Consider the following 13,866-nt stretch of genomic DNA (forward strand, 5'->3'; position numbering starts at 1 on the left):
GAACGTTCAAACAAAAAGACTAAGAAGGTTAATCAAAGATGCAATAAATCTTTAGATGAAAAATAAAAATTTATTGATATTTTATGCTAACATATAGAATTTATTTCTTATTAATCACTTATTATATATAAATAAACACATATCTTGTTTTGCATTAAGATCAAATTAAGACACAGAGAAGTATAGCTAGTATAATTTCTCCTCATCTGATTCCTCTTCTAGACAAGTTCCAACACATGCATAATTCCCAGATCTTCTCACTTTTGTCACAAACGCAGCCTTGGTGGATCGGATGCTAATATTACTGACTGGTCCTTACGCATGCTGATGATGAATAATGGAGTAGTAGTTATTGCTGCCCATGCAAGGACATGGAAAGGCACCAAATATGTTTAGTCCAAAGTCTATCATTTAGCACAGGGGACGCATGCATGATCTCCACATAATATGAATCACATGGCACATCTGTGAGACCATCATTCAGACCACGCATTATATATTTAAATCCATATACCTCGTAGAAGATCCATATGTAAGTTTTGTATAATCTACTATATGTGCTCATGGGCAGTAGCTAGCAAGCATTGCGATATTGGCACGCAGAGAGCACACATGAAGTGATTATTTCAAATGAACAGTCGTAGCTAAGTGAGGTGAGGTCAAAGGCAGAAGGCAAAAGGCAAAAGGCAAAAGGCAAAAGGCAAAAGGCAGTGGCTGGAGAGGGGCTTGGTGGTGGTGGTGGTGGTGGTTTTGGGGTTTGATACATGAATCGAGCCCCACTTTAATCCTTTCTGTGTAAACTGATATCAGGCCACCTCCACACTGACATATCCCAGCTTTTTCTTTTCTCATTCTTTTGCATGCAGTGGTGGATCCTCCTGATCACTCAAACGAACATGGTGGCATGCATGCACATCAAGTACTTCAACTATTATCTTTTCTTTTCTTTTTCTTTTTCTTTGTCTTCCTCTCTTTCTTTAAAAATTCGTTTGTGGGTTTTCAGAGAGTAATTAGCTAGCTAGGGTCGGTTTCTGTGCTTAGTAATTTCTGCCATGAATGAACTTCTTATCTCCTCGACGTGCCTCGCTCGCTCGCGAGCTCACTGCTCCACTGAATTTCGTCGGCAATGGCGGATGTACGTAGTGCATATAAACCACCCTTCATCTCTCACACATCTTTTCTAGGGCATCACCCTCTTTCCCAAAAGACCAAATCACTTTGTCGTGAGAAGTGGGCTTAAGAGTTTAGTATTTAGGATACATACTTTGTTCAGTTTTTAAGGTTTATGCTTTTCGAAGACCGCCAAGCAACTTTGGATAGCTCTCTCTATAGTGGCAATTAATTTTGAACTCTTTTATCTGTCATTTTAGATTTATTTATTTATTTATCAAAATTTTAAATTTATATAATTGATATCATCGGTATGCAACCTGTTCCAATCAACACGACGCACTAAGATGGCTTGATTCCGAGTTAGCCACATCACCTTGAATCACACTCAACCATTTGTCGAGTGATCAAGCATCCAATTGTACGTGCGCCTAAGTGCCAAGCCTCGAGGACTCTAGTGAAGACTATTCGAGTGTTGAATGCTTGAGGACTAGAGAATCCATTAACCACCTGAGCACTCGAAATATAAGGACTTTGAAGCCGAGCCCGAATGCTCGATTGCTAAAGTGTCTAAGAGCTAAAGACTCCGGAGCTTTATCTTTATACGAGAGTCAATTTGATGCGATAGTAACAATAGCAGTAGTTGCAAAGGGGTACATCCTTTTATCATTTTTCTCTTCTATATATAATGTAATATTACCAACCTTGGGGATATATGTGATTTTATATTATCTCACTTAATCACTACTTTAGGGTTTGACTTGAGTACATAAGGGGTCTCATTAAAGTCCATCTTGAACCCCTTAAAACTCTCTCTTTTTGAGCACATGATATTATATAGTTACTTCCTTTTCTTCTGCAATTGGTTCAAAGGTAGATTTGTAAAATTAGACAAAGATCGATTCTTGAGGTTTCACCATCTTGAAAGTAAGCCCTCCTCCTGTGGATCTACTACGTATTTAATTTACTTCTCTATATATGACTGTGGCACCAAATGTATAGGGCTTTCGAAGTCAACGTATGATTTTTTATAAAGTTAATAGTCCAGAGACTATCCTAATCTCAATTCAACTTTATTGTTGTCAACTAGTCCTTCAACAAGTGATGCTAATATGTTTGAACTCTCTGCTCATCAATAGATTGCTCGATCTCAATTGGATCAATAATAATTTTTTAATCAAAATTATTAGCATATGACTTTTTGCAAAGTTAATAGTCCAGAGGCTATCCTAATCTCAATTCAATTTCATTGTTGTCACCTAGTCCTTCGACAATTAGTGCTAATATGTCCGAACTCTCCGTTCATCAATAGATTGCTCGATCTCAATTGGATCAATAATAATTTTTTAATCAAAATTATTAGCGTATGACTTTTTGCAAAGTTAATAGTCCAAAGACTATCCTAATCTCAATTCAACTTCATTATTGTCAACTAGTCCTTCGACAAGTAATATTAATATGTCCGAACTCTCCGTTAGCTAATAGATTGTTCAATCTCAATCGGATCAATAATAATTTTTTAATCAAAATTATTATATAAATTTATATACTTTTTATGATCCATCGTGACTTGTTTAATTATTTTATACTTTTATTTTATTTTTCATTTTAGATAGTTTAAGTCTAGCAATTTTCGCTAAATTGATATTGACTAAATTTGAAAAACAAGTAATTGATTGTATTTCTTTGAACATGTTCAGCTGTTATGGTCGCAAGGAACGAATTTCGATGAATCAAATCTGAGAGTGGTGCATTGGGCGAGACGTGAAGCTCAGAGTTCTACCGCACCCAAGCGCTCTATCCTATCGAACTTGACTTAACTCAGGGAGTCCAAATCGAGCCGACTCCTCAGTGAGACTAAGTCTTACTCCTGAATCGAGACGACTCCTACGCTTGAGCCGAATCTTCTTTCAGATCGAGTATGAGGTCGAGCAGAATCCTTTTTCAGACTGAGTCTGAGGTCGAACCAGATCCCCTCGGATACTCGAGTCGAATCCCCGTAGACATTCGAGCCGAATCCTCGTGAACACTCGAGCCGAATCCCCTTTCAGATCAAGTTCGAGACTGAATCGAACTCCTCGCGGACCGTGTCCGAAGTCCTTAGGAATGCGGATTCCTAGGTCTGAGTCAAGTCCTCATGAGGATCCGATTCCCCTAGTCGGCTCAGTCATGTTACTCTTTTTTGGACTCGACTTTGACCCAGTTCTGACGACCTTCAACCCTCTTGCTCTGCTTCATTAAAGACCGCTTCTCTCATCATGCGGTTAATGATGCCCCTCTGACATCCTTGCAATCAATCATGGCCATACTTTGACAGCTATACGTGAAATGACCTTTTAGCCACAAGTCAATGATGGAACACATGCTCTGACCATCCCATTCCTTCTGACAAAATTCCTACCGATGATGAGATATCCGTTTTACTTAGGACGTGACATGACACTCATTTCACATATATATATTAGATTTGTCCTTCGAGGGAGAAGGGTATGCACTCTCATATTTCTGATTTTCTACTTTCCTTTTGTTTCGTCTTCTTGCATCTTCACTTGTTGACTTAAGTATCGGAGTGGTTAAAGCAGGACAATCCTTGATTTTTTTTTTCACGATTGTTGTGTTTGTAGACTCCTCCAACCTCGCGGTCGTCTCCTCATGCGATCTCATCTGACCTTGGTACTGAAAAGTCGTCGACGTATCCAGAGAAACTGATCTCGACGGGAACATCAGCCATTATATACTTTTATTTTTTAAAAAATTTGGATAATTTAATATGGTAATTTGATTTAAATTATTACATAAAGTTTAAACTGCTCAAAATAGGCACACTTACATTATTCAATCACTTTACACTTTATGACCATTTCTTGTGTATATCATTTTTTTGTTAAAAAAATAATTATTCTTCCGGTAAGTGAAATAAAGATTTCTAGTAAATATTTTTTAAAAATTTGAAAAAAAAACTTAATGGACTTTAATTAATTCACATCAGGACTTCATAACTTCAATTTATTAGATAAAATCTCTCAATTTAATTTAATTTAATTTAATTTTGAAAATTAAACACACCATTTCTTTGGATATTTCAGCCGACAAGCGACTGCCTATTATAGCAAATTATCAATGCGAATCTTGCACATTAGTTCTATTTATAGAAAGCCAATATTTGTACTAAAAAATAAATGACAGTTCATTAAAATTTCAGATACGACGAATTCAGATTATTCAGTAGCCAAAATCATCTTTCACCGTAATTAAAATAATAGCCGCCATTAAAATTCCCTTTAACAAATTTGCATTTTAAGAACAAAAACTTTTCTACTTTTTATAATAATAATAATAAAACAATATTTTATTTTATTTTATTTTAATTTTAATTTTATTATTATTAATAAAGTAGATACCTCAAGAGTCAAGTCTATTTAAAAGCACGCACGCATCGTCACCAACCTCCAAAGGAAGCCATGGCTTTGCCCTGCTTTTGAGAGCCAAACTCCTGCGCTCTACTCGCTGCCATCGCTATCTTCCTTCTCCCTTCCGCCCTCTTCTCTCCGCTTTATCTTGGCGCATGGTCTTCGTCCCTCTTTTCGACGGACATTCTCTGCGCTCGCTGCCTCGGTATGGCCGCTTCCCTTCTTCTCTCTCCTCCTCGCTTTCTTTATCTCCCCCTCCATTCCATCGTCCATCTCTAGAGCGGATCGCCAATTGAAGACCACGTCCATGTGTTGAGAAAGGAGGAGGCGAGATACAGATTTGGCGTCGGCGGACGGATGTGATGGGCTCTGTTTTTTTAATAATCACACTCAGCGAGTCGAAGAGATTATAGAATGGCAGCGCAGAGGCGCGCACGCACACCCTTTCGCCTCGAAAGGAGCCTCTTTTTCTTCCCTTAGATCCGTTCCCTTCCCTTCTTATATATCTTCAACAGTGCACGAGCAGCAGCAGCGGCAGCAACAACAGCGGCTCTTTCTGGTCACAGAGGTAGAGGCAGAGGTTTGCTTTCCGTCTTATTTAGTATCAGGGTCTTGCTTGTGCTAATTTGCTGGCTAAGATTGCAACTTTTGGCCTTAGTTTTTACATAACGTCGTAAAGCTTGCTGCTTTCTTTAGCTAGTAGTATTCTACATCTTCTCTGCTAGACATAAGACCAGAACAGGCACGTTAATGGTGGTTTGGTCGCTAGTTCATGGCGAGCGTAGATGTTGGTACAGGCTCTGTGGTAGTGTTTTCATTATTAGGGGGCATATCTTTACAGGATGGCAGATGTCATTGTCACACCGAAGAAGCCCAAGCCATGCCCCAAGCTTGGCGATGAATGATAGCAGTAGGCGTTGATCAGAATTGAAGCCCACTGAGCTCTATGCTTCTCTCTCTTCTTTTTCTTGGGCGTTTCAAAAGAATAAAGGCGTCGGAGAGTAAATAGGCTTTTTCTTCTTCTTCCTTTTCTCTTTTCTTTTTCTTGACGGCAGGGAGGCAAAGCATGAACCAAAGATTCGCCTTCAAAATTTACACAAGAGAGAGAGAGAGAAAATTGAATTCGTAAAGGCACAAAAACGCCCACGAACCTTTTCGCGGCGCGTTGTTGCTATCGACATAAATCCGGGAAAAGGATGAACAAATCTCGTCCATGATCACTCTCACTGCTCGCGACTGTCCTTTTCCCCACGCCTCGCTGCAAGCGTGACATTGAACTTGCTTCCTCTGACAGCGAGCACTCGCCATTGCGTGTGCGCGTGGACTTCTCGTGCGCCTGCCGTCGTCGTCGGCTCAGCTCCTCCTCATCATGACCTTCGCCGTCCTCGCCGCGATCAGTAAGCCTTTCTTCTTCTGTTTTTTTTTTTACTTCTTCCCCTCTCTTTATTTTACGTTTCCTTGGATGGGTGCGGGCTGTGGCATTTGCACTTTTGGGGGCATCACTCTGACGTCGACGCCGTAGAAATTGCTTGACAAGACCTTCGATGGCCGCGCAGCAGAGCACTGCGTGCAGGAGCCACTCACGGCCGCCTTTAATGCGCCCTTTATAGCCCCCCTCCCCCTTTCTCTGTTGAGCATATAAGACCAAAAGAAGCTAAATAAGCAATCGAGCATTATCAGGGAAAGCAGTGGTGGTTTCTCCCACCAATATTAAATTCGACTCTGTAATGATTCCAGGCTACAGTCCATCCATTGAACTGTGCAGGCCGAGCGCCTCGTGTTCGGGTCACGAGCAGGGTGCGCCTTAAAGCGCGAGCTTATAGAGTCTAGTAAAAATCCCTTCTTTGAGTTCTCAGAGTCATTTACTCTTTTCCATCCTTCGTCGTTGCTTGAGCTCTCTGCTGCAGCAATACGGGCTGGGCGACTGCTGAATGCTACGCTTTGTCCCTTGGCCTTTTGGGGAAGCGCGACGCTTGTCCTCACCTCTACATTCTCCCTTGTAGCCATTTTGCACCCCAAATCCGAGCCCCGCCACTAGACGACACCGTCGCAGGATTATCATATCCATCTCCTTCATCCCCATCGATTTCTTTTTTTACAGTAAAAAAAAACCATCGCTGTTCCCTTCCTAATGCTCTCATGTCGGGATCCCACTACTTCTGCAACTATGCCATTCCCAATGTGTGCCCATTCTACTACTCCTAGTGGATCCTTCTTTTGTCATATAATATTGCTTCCCACCATTGTTGATTAATTAATGTCGCCACTAGCTTGTTAATGATCTCCGTCTCTTCAGCAGTTGGCCCTTTGCTTAGTCTGATAACTGAGTTTCCTTATGGAGCAGAAGCGAGCAGTCAAATGGCGTGGCTCATCATGGTCTTCTGTTTGATTCATGGCAACCGTTACCGTCCACGTACCTGTCTGTTTGCATCTCCTCAATCTTTACTCTTGCTCAGATTGAGCACCTCAACGTTCGTACTGTAGATCTGCGCCTCTGCGCGCCACATTAATGCTTCTGTTTATACCATATCTCACGTCTCTACTGCTGCTGCTGCTACTGCTATCACTGCCATGTCTTCATCGTATACCTCTTTAAACCTTCTGTCACTTGATTACTTCTCTCGCCCTTGTTCTGTGTGTCTGCTCGCAGAGAGTGTTGACGAATAAATAGATGCGGATTCGCTCCGGGGAGCAATGCTGGATGATGTAGAGAGAGAAAGACCTTGCTTCCTCCCTTCGCCGGCGCAAGACCCCACAGTCACCGCCATGCCCACTCGGCAGATGCCCAACCAACACAAGGGCGAGAAGCACATCCTGTCCAAGAAGCCCCTCCACAACAGCGTGAACAAGAGTAAGGCCGACGTCCCGCCGCAGGAGCACAAGATCGCCGGGCGCCGACGAGGAAGAGGGAAGCCAACTGCCCGGCAAGCAAAGCTCGAGACGGAAGCTGCATTTGAGAGCGCTTCTCCCCCCGTTTCGAGCAAAGGAATCGCCTTTTGCCGGCGGCCAGGGTTTGGGCAGGAGGGCACTCGGTGCATTGTTAAGGCCAACCATTTCCTCACTGAGTTGCCTGATAAGGACTTGAGTCAGTACGATGTACGTATGCATTTCCATCGAGAAGCTACTTGTTAGTTTGCAAGGGGTTGCCTTTTCTGCATTCCTCTACTGAGGATTCTAATTTGCAGGTAACGATCACGCCGGAAGTCAGTTCGCGGAGCACAAATAGGGCTATCATTGCAGAAATGGTTCGGTTGTATAGGGAGACTGAGTTGGGCATGAGGCTTCCTGCATATGATGGAAGGAAAAGCCTTTATACAGCTGGGAGTTTGCCTTTCCACTCCAAGGAGTTCGTCATTAATCTTGTGGAGGATGACGAGGGAACGGGATTATCTAGGTTTACTTGCTGTTTGCTCTCTTTCCATGGTTTCTTCGTAGTATTAATGCTACTTCACATAAGGCTCTAAATTCACTGTATTTTGTGGTGAAGAGTGAAGGAGTATAGAGTTGGCATCAAGTTTGTTGCTCACGCTGACCTTCACCATTTGAGACAATTCATTGCTGGACGGCAGACTGATACTCCTAGAGAAGCCCTTCAAGTTCTTGATATTGTTCTAAGGGAATTATCGAATCAAAGGTGCAATTTTTGCCCAAACATTAGTAAATCCTCTTTGCTGTTTGAACACTGTCTTCATTCAAAATTCTGTCTGCTAGGTACATTTCCGTGGGAAGATGCTTTTATTCCCCAGATATCCGAAAGCCACAACGCCTGGGTGATGGTTTACAGTCATGGTGTGGCTTCTACCAAAGCATTAGACCAACTCAGATGGGACTTTCACTCAATATCGGTGTGTATTTGTTCTTCCTATTGTGACTATGATGTGAAACCCTAATTTCATCTGTTTTGATTGTTCAGATATGTCATCGACTGCTTTCATCGATCCTCTTCCTGTGATTGAGTTTGTAGCCCAGATCCTAGGCAAAGATGTATTGTCTAGGCCATTGTCGGATGCTGATCGGATAAAGGTGTGCCTCTGCTGGATAGTAGTTCTCCATTTTAGTTAGTTTTCTTATTTCCATGAACATGCTGTAAGTTTTTTTTCTCATCAAGATCGTAATACGTATAAAATATAGAACTATAAGAAATCAATGTCGTGAAAGGGTAAGTTGTCATCTTTTCGATCTCTTAATGATGATTATTAACCAGGAAACCATATGAATTACTAGTGAAGAGGGTAATTAGCCATCAACTTACAACTTATAAATCCTAGATTAACTCCTCCTTCAAAAGTTAAATTAGGGTTAGGGGGTTGGGTCTACAAAAGTTAAAGCGATATGATCACTTGCACCTGCACAAAAGAAGAAAAAAATAAAAGAAAATTACTAACATGCACATTGATAGTTGGAAACAATACTAAACCATCTATTGTATATTTATTTTGGAGTCTCAAGTGCAGATTAATTGGAATGCTACACAAATATAATTTAGATATTTTTCAGCCATAGCTTGTTTCTCAAATACAATTAATTGTTTTTGCTGATTTCCAATAAAATGTTAATTTTTTTAAATCAATATCACGATTCACAATTCGCAATGCTTAGCAGATCAAGAAAGCCCTGAGAGGGGTTAAAGTTGAGGTCACACACAGAGGAAATGTACGGCGAAAATATCGAGTTTCTGGTTTGACATCACAACCTACAAGGGAACTTATGTAAGTATTATTGTCTCATAGTATTTTAAATATGTGCATTTTCCACTTAATCCTTCTAAATTGGCAATAAAAGAGTCTCTGGTCATTAGTCAAATAAAAAAAGATTATTTTCTACATCTTACAACAAATGGCCTTAAAAAGTTATGCAAAACCATACAACTCGAGTAATCTTTCTAGTAGATGTACGCAGACAAAAATTAGTAAATCAGACACTTCCAATATATGTTTTGTTCTAGTTTCCTTCTGGTGTTCATCTCAATGTAGAAATTATTACATGATTGAAATTGCAATTTTTCTTCTAAAATTTTGAATTGACATTTGAACAGTTTTCTAGTTGATGATCAGATGAATATGAAATCTGTGGTTGAATACTTCAAGGAGATGTATGGATTTACCATTCAGTATGCTCATCTTCCTTGCCTCCAAGTAGGGAATCAGAAGAAAGCAAATTATCTTCCAATGGAGGTAAGCTTGGCCAATAATACCATTGCTGGGTTATTTCATTTCTAATGGTTTGGTATACAGGCTTGCAAAATAGTAGAGGGTCAAAGATACACAAAGAGGTTGAATGAAAAGCAAATTACTTCATTGTTAAAAGTTACTTGCCAAAGACCCAGAGAACAAGAAATGGATATTTTACAGGTATGTTTGTTTGAAACCTTGTTTTAGTATTAAAAGATTAGTGCTCAAATATGCACTGACTCATCATCTGTAAATACATTTAGTCTGGCAGATTAACTGTGATTGTGGTAAGTGTTTCTAGAATGTTTGAATCGTGACTCTTGTTTGTTCTATTTCGTTTAACTGACAACAGTTGGATTATTGGTCAGCTAGTCATTTTTTGTTCGCATCCAAGCTTTTCTGAGTATATTCTCATATGCGAATCATTTCAAATTACCATGGTCTCTTAATTACACTATTTTGGGCTATATTTTTTTTTATTAATGTTCTTGCTCATAAACAGTGCTCATATCAATGTGCTGTGTGTTTTCGTTCTCAGACAGTTCGCCAAAATGCTTATGGGAATGATCCCTATGCAAAGGAATTTGGAATAAACATAAGTGACAAACTAACCTCAGTGGAGGCCCGAGTACTACCTGCACCCTGGGTAAATGTTGCTTGTGCAACTTTTTTGAGCTAAAAGTTACAACTTGCTGCACCTATTTTTTCCCGACAAATAACTGCATTTCTCATTTTTATTAATTTGTTGTATATTTATCGTGTAGCTGAAGTACCACGACACCGGGAAAGAAAAGGAGTGTCTACCTCAAGTTGGTCAGTGGAACATGATGAATAAGGTACTTAAATTTTACCTTACAGAAGTTATCAAGCCTTTTCGGCTCAAGGTCAACTGCATGTATTTATGCTTCAAATTATGATGCATCATGATTCAAATGGAACTTGGCCAATTAGAGCATAATAGGAGTGGATGCGTACCCTAACTTTCCGAGTAAATATTCATGCCTTCTGGAGCACATATGTTGATGGTTGAATTTTGCTGATGCAGAAGGTGATCAATGGATGTACGGTAAACTACTGGGCCTGCATTAATTTTTCTCGTAGTGTTCAGGAGAACACAGCTCATAGTTTCTGTCAGGAGCTAGCACAGATGTGCCAAGTATCCGGCATGGTAAAATTTGTCACTTCACTTCTTATTTCTTTATTCAAATATCTTTTAATATATTGTAACTGAATTTTTCATCATGATCTACTTGACAAATATTTGAGAACATGGACATAATTCCCATGTTGTGACTCTTCAGGAATTCAACCGCGAACCAGTTATCCCAATACACTCTGCAAGACCTGACCAAGTTGGGAAGGCCCTAAGACATGTATATACTGCAGCAACCAACAAACTAAAAGGCAAAGAGCTTGAGCTTCTCGTAGCTATCCTTCCTGATAATAATGGTTCTTTATACGGTGAGCATTCAAATATCATATCCATGTCTCCACCTTTTTTTTGAGCTTTCAGTCATGTTTTATGTTAATGTTTCATCTATAGTGATCTTAAACGAATATGCGAAACTGATTTGGGGTTGATCTCACAATGCTGTCTAACAAAGCATGTGTTCAAAATAAGCAAACAATACCTTGCAAATGTCTCGCTCAAAATTAATGTCAAGGTACTTTTGAAGTCCCATTTAACTCCGTGAAGTAGTTATTATATGGTGCTTTAAACAAGTTTAAATGCCATTTCATACTCCTTGCTCTTATCTGTATTCTTTCTGCAGATGGGAGGAAGAAATACTGTGCTTCTAGATGCTATCAGTTGGCGAATTCCATTAGTGAGCGATATACCAACCATTATATTTGGAGCAGATGTAACACATCCTGAGACAGGAGAAGATTCTAGTCCATCTATTGCTGCTGTAATAAACTACAATCCTGTGTTACTTCTTTTATGCACACTAGTTTTCATTCATCAATTTTCTGTTTCCTCCTTTTTATTTCAGGTTGTTGCCTCTCAAGACTGGCCTGAAGTTACAAAATATGCTGGCTTAGTATGTGCTCAGGCTCATCGACAGGAACTGATTCAGGATCTTTACAAGACATGGCATGATCCCCAGCGTGGCTTAGTTACGGGAGGGATGATCAGGTTTGTATGTTGTTGATTACAATATTAACACTCTAAAATGGAAATTGGTTACTTGGTGGTTAATGAGATTTACTATGTTTGGAGGTGTCATCAATCACAGTTTATGGGGGATCAGTAATTCTGAATTAGTTATCATTACAGAGCTATCTCTTTGTCTTCCATGTTGTCAAGCAAACATAGATGTTTTTGAGGTGAGAATTGGAAGTTTTCTTCAGTCTGAATATGAACATTCGTTCTATTTGTTTCCAACACTGCAGGGAACTTTTAATATCTTTCCGCAAGGCAACAGGACAAAAACCCTTAAGGATTATCTTCTACAGGTAGTACATCTACTTTGCAATCTTATTACTTTACACCACTGAATATATTCTTCAACAAAAACTGCAGGGATGGTGTTAGCGAAGGACAGTTCTATCAAGTCTTGTTATATGAACTAGATGCTATTCGCAAGGTTAATACGAGTCAGAGTATTTATTACTAAAAATTCTCCAAAGTTGCAGCTAATCGTTTGATTCTTTCAGGCATGTGCATCCTTAGAACCAAATTACCAGCCTCCTGTAACCTTTGTGGTGGTTAGAAACGCCATCACACGAGACTATTTGTGAACAACCACAAGGACAGAAGCAGCACAGACAAGAGTGGAAATATCCTGCCGGGTAATACAACTATTCTCTCTGCTTTTCTGTCATCGATGGAGAGAATATTTTGATAAGTTTTCCTAGTTACAAATATGAATATTCAAAATTGTGACTGCACTGATTAGACTAAATCGAAACCAATGTTTTGTTTTGCAGGCACTGTGGTCGACTCCAAGATCTGTCATCCTGCTGAGTTTGATTTCTACCTATGCAGCCATGCTGGAATACAGGTAAGGCGCCTCGGAAGCTTTTACTTACTCCGATACGCTTCATGCTTGCATAACATAGAGCTAAACAGTAAGAAAATATTGATTGGTTGTTTTTATGCATATCGTATGATGCCGATGTTCTGCATGGTTTTACATAGTTCCTACAGCCATAAAATCAAAACCGTAGTCGACACATTCATGGCTTTGAAGTCACATTGTTTCTGATTTGGCAGGGTACAAGTCGGCCAGCCCATTACCATGTTCTATGGGACGAGAACAATTTCACAGCAGATGAAATGCAGACCCTCACAAACAATCTCTGCTACACGTATAGTTCTTCGAATGGAAACTCAAACTTTCATAATGCGTAAATAACATATGCTTAACTGACAAACAACTTGTTATTACAGGTATGCTCGTTGCACCCGATCTGTGTCTATCGGTAAGAGGTTCTATCCATAGTTCATGTATCACTTAGAAGTTCAAGAATGAATCAACTCAAAAACCTGCTTTTACCAACAGTTCCACCTGCCTATTACGCCCACCTAGCGGCTTTTCGAGCTCGGTTTTACATGGATCCAGAGGTAACTGAAAGCCAACCTCGAAGCATGCACCAGACAAATGAAACCCCTGTGAAACCCTTACCTGCCTTGAAAGAGAAGGTGAAGAGGGTGATGTTCTACTGTTGAGGAAACAGCAAAGAAACTATGTAAATCAGTGTACTTGTAGTGTAGAGAGGCAGGCAGCTTACTACAGGTTTTTCGATATGCCAGTTCCTCCTAACTAAGCCATGAAAGATGTGGAAGGAACTGAGTTCTCTGTGTTGTACATTAATGAATTAGCCCAGGAATGTAACACGCGAGTACTAGAAAGCTAATCTTTGAATTACTCTGCTTACACCAGAAAGATATGATCCTGAAATGCTAATCTTTCAATTGGTCTATTAAAATATATTCAAAAAATCGATTTGTGATTCTCTTATTACTTCTTTGATATATCTCATATAAGTAAACAGTCCACCTTTTTGTTTTAGAAAGCGTTTAAAGTTCTTAGACATGCACTCTCTCCTAAACTGCAAGAAAATTAAGCCAATTGTGTTTGCATATATCTTTGTCCCAGATCAAGACATCGATCACCATGGTCAGAAACTTGTTGACGACACCAGTAACTGTGAATGCAGTAGAAGAGATT

At 39.9% G+C, this 13,866-nt stretch overlaps 1 pseudogene; it reads left to right on the forward strand.

Moving 5' to 3' along the window:
• Positions 1 to 7,214: 7,214 nt before the first annotated feature.
• Positions 7,215 to 13,532, forward strand: LOC141819047 (protein argonaute PNH1-like; annotated as a pseudogene).
• The last annotated feature ends 334 nt before the right edge of the window (positions 13,533 to 13,866 follow it).

The sequence above is a fragment of the Curcuma longa genome, unplaced genomic scaffold, assembly GCF_044706935.1.
Source record: "Curcuma longa cultivar G26 ecotype Majalengka, Jawa Barat unplaced genomic scaffold, ITB_CL_G26_1.1 contig_27487, whole genome shotgun sequence".
Classification (NCBI taxonomy): domain Eukaryota; kingdom Viridiplantae; phylum Streptophyta; class Magnoliopsida; order Zingiberales; family Zingiberaceae; genus Curcuma; species Curcuma longa.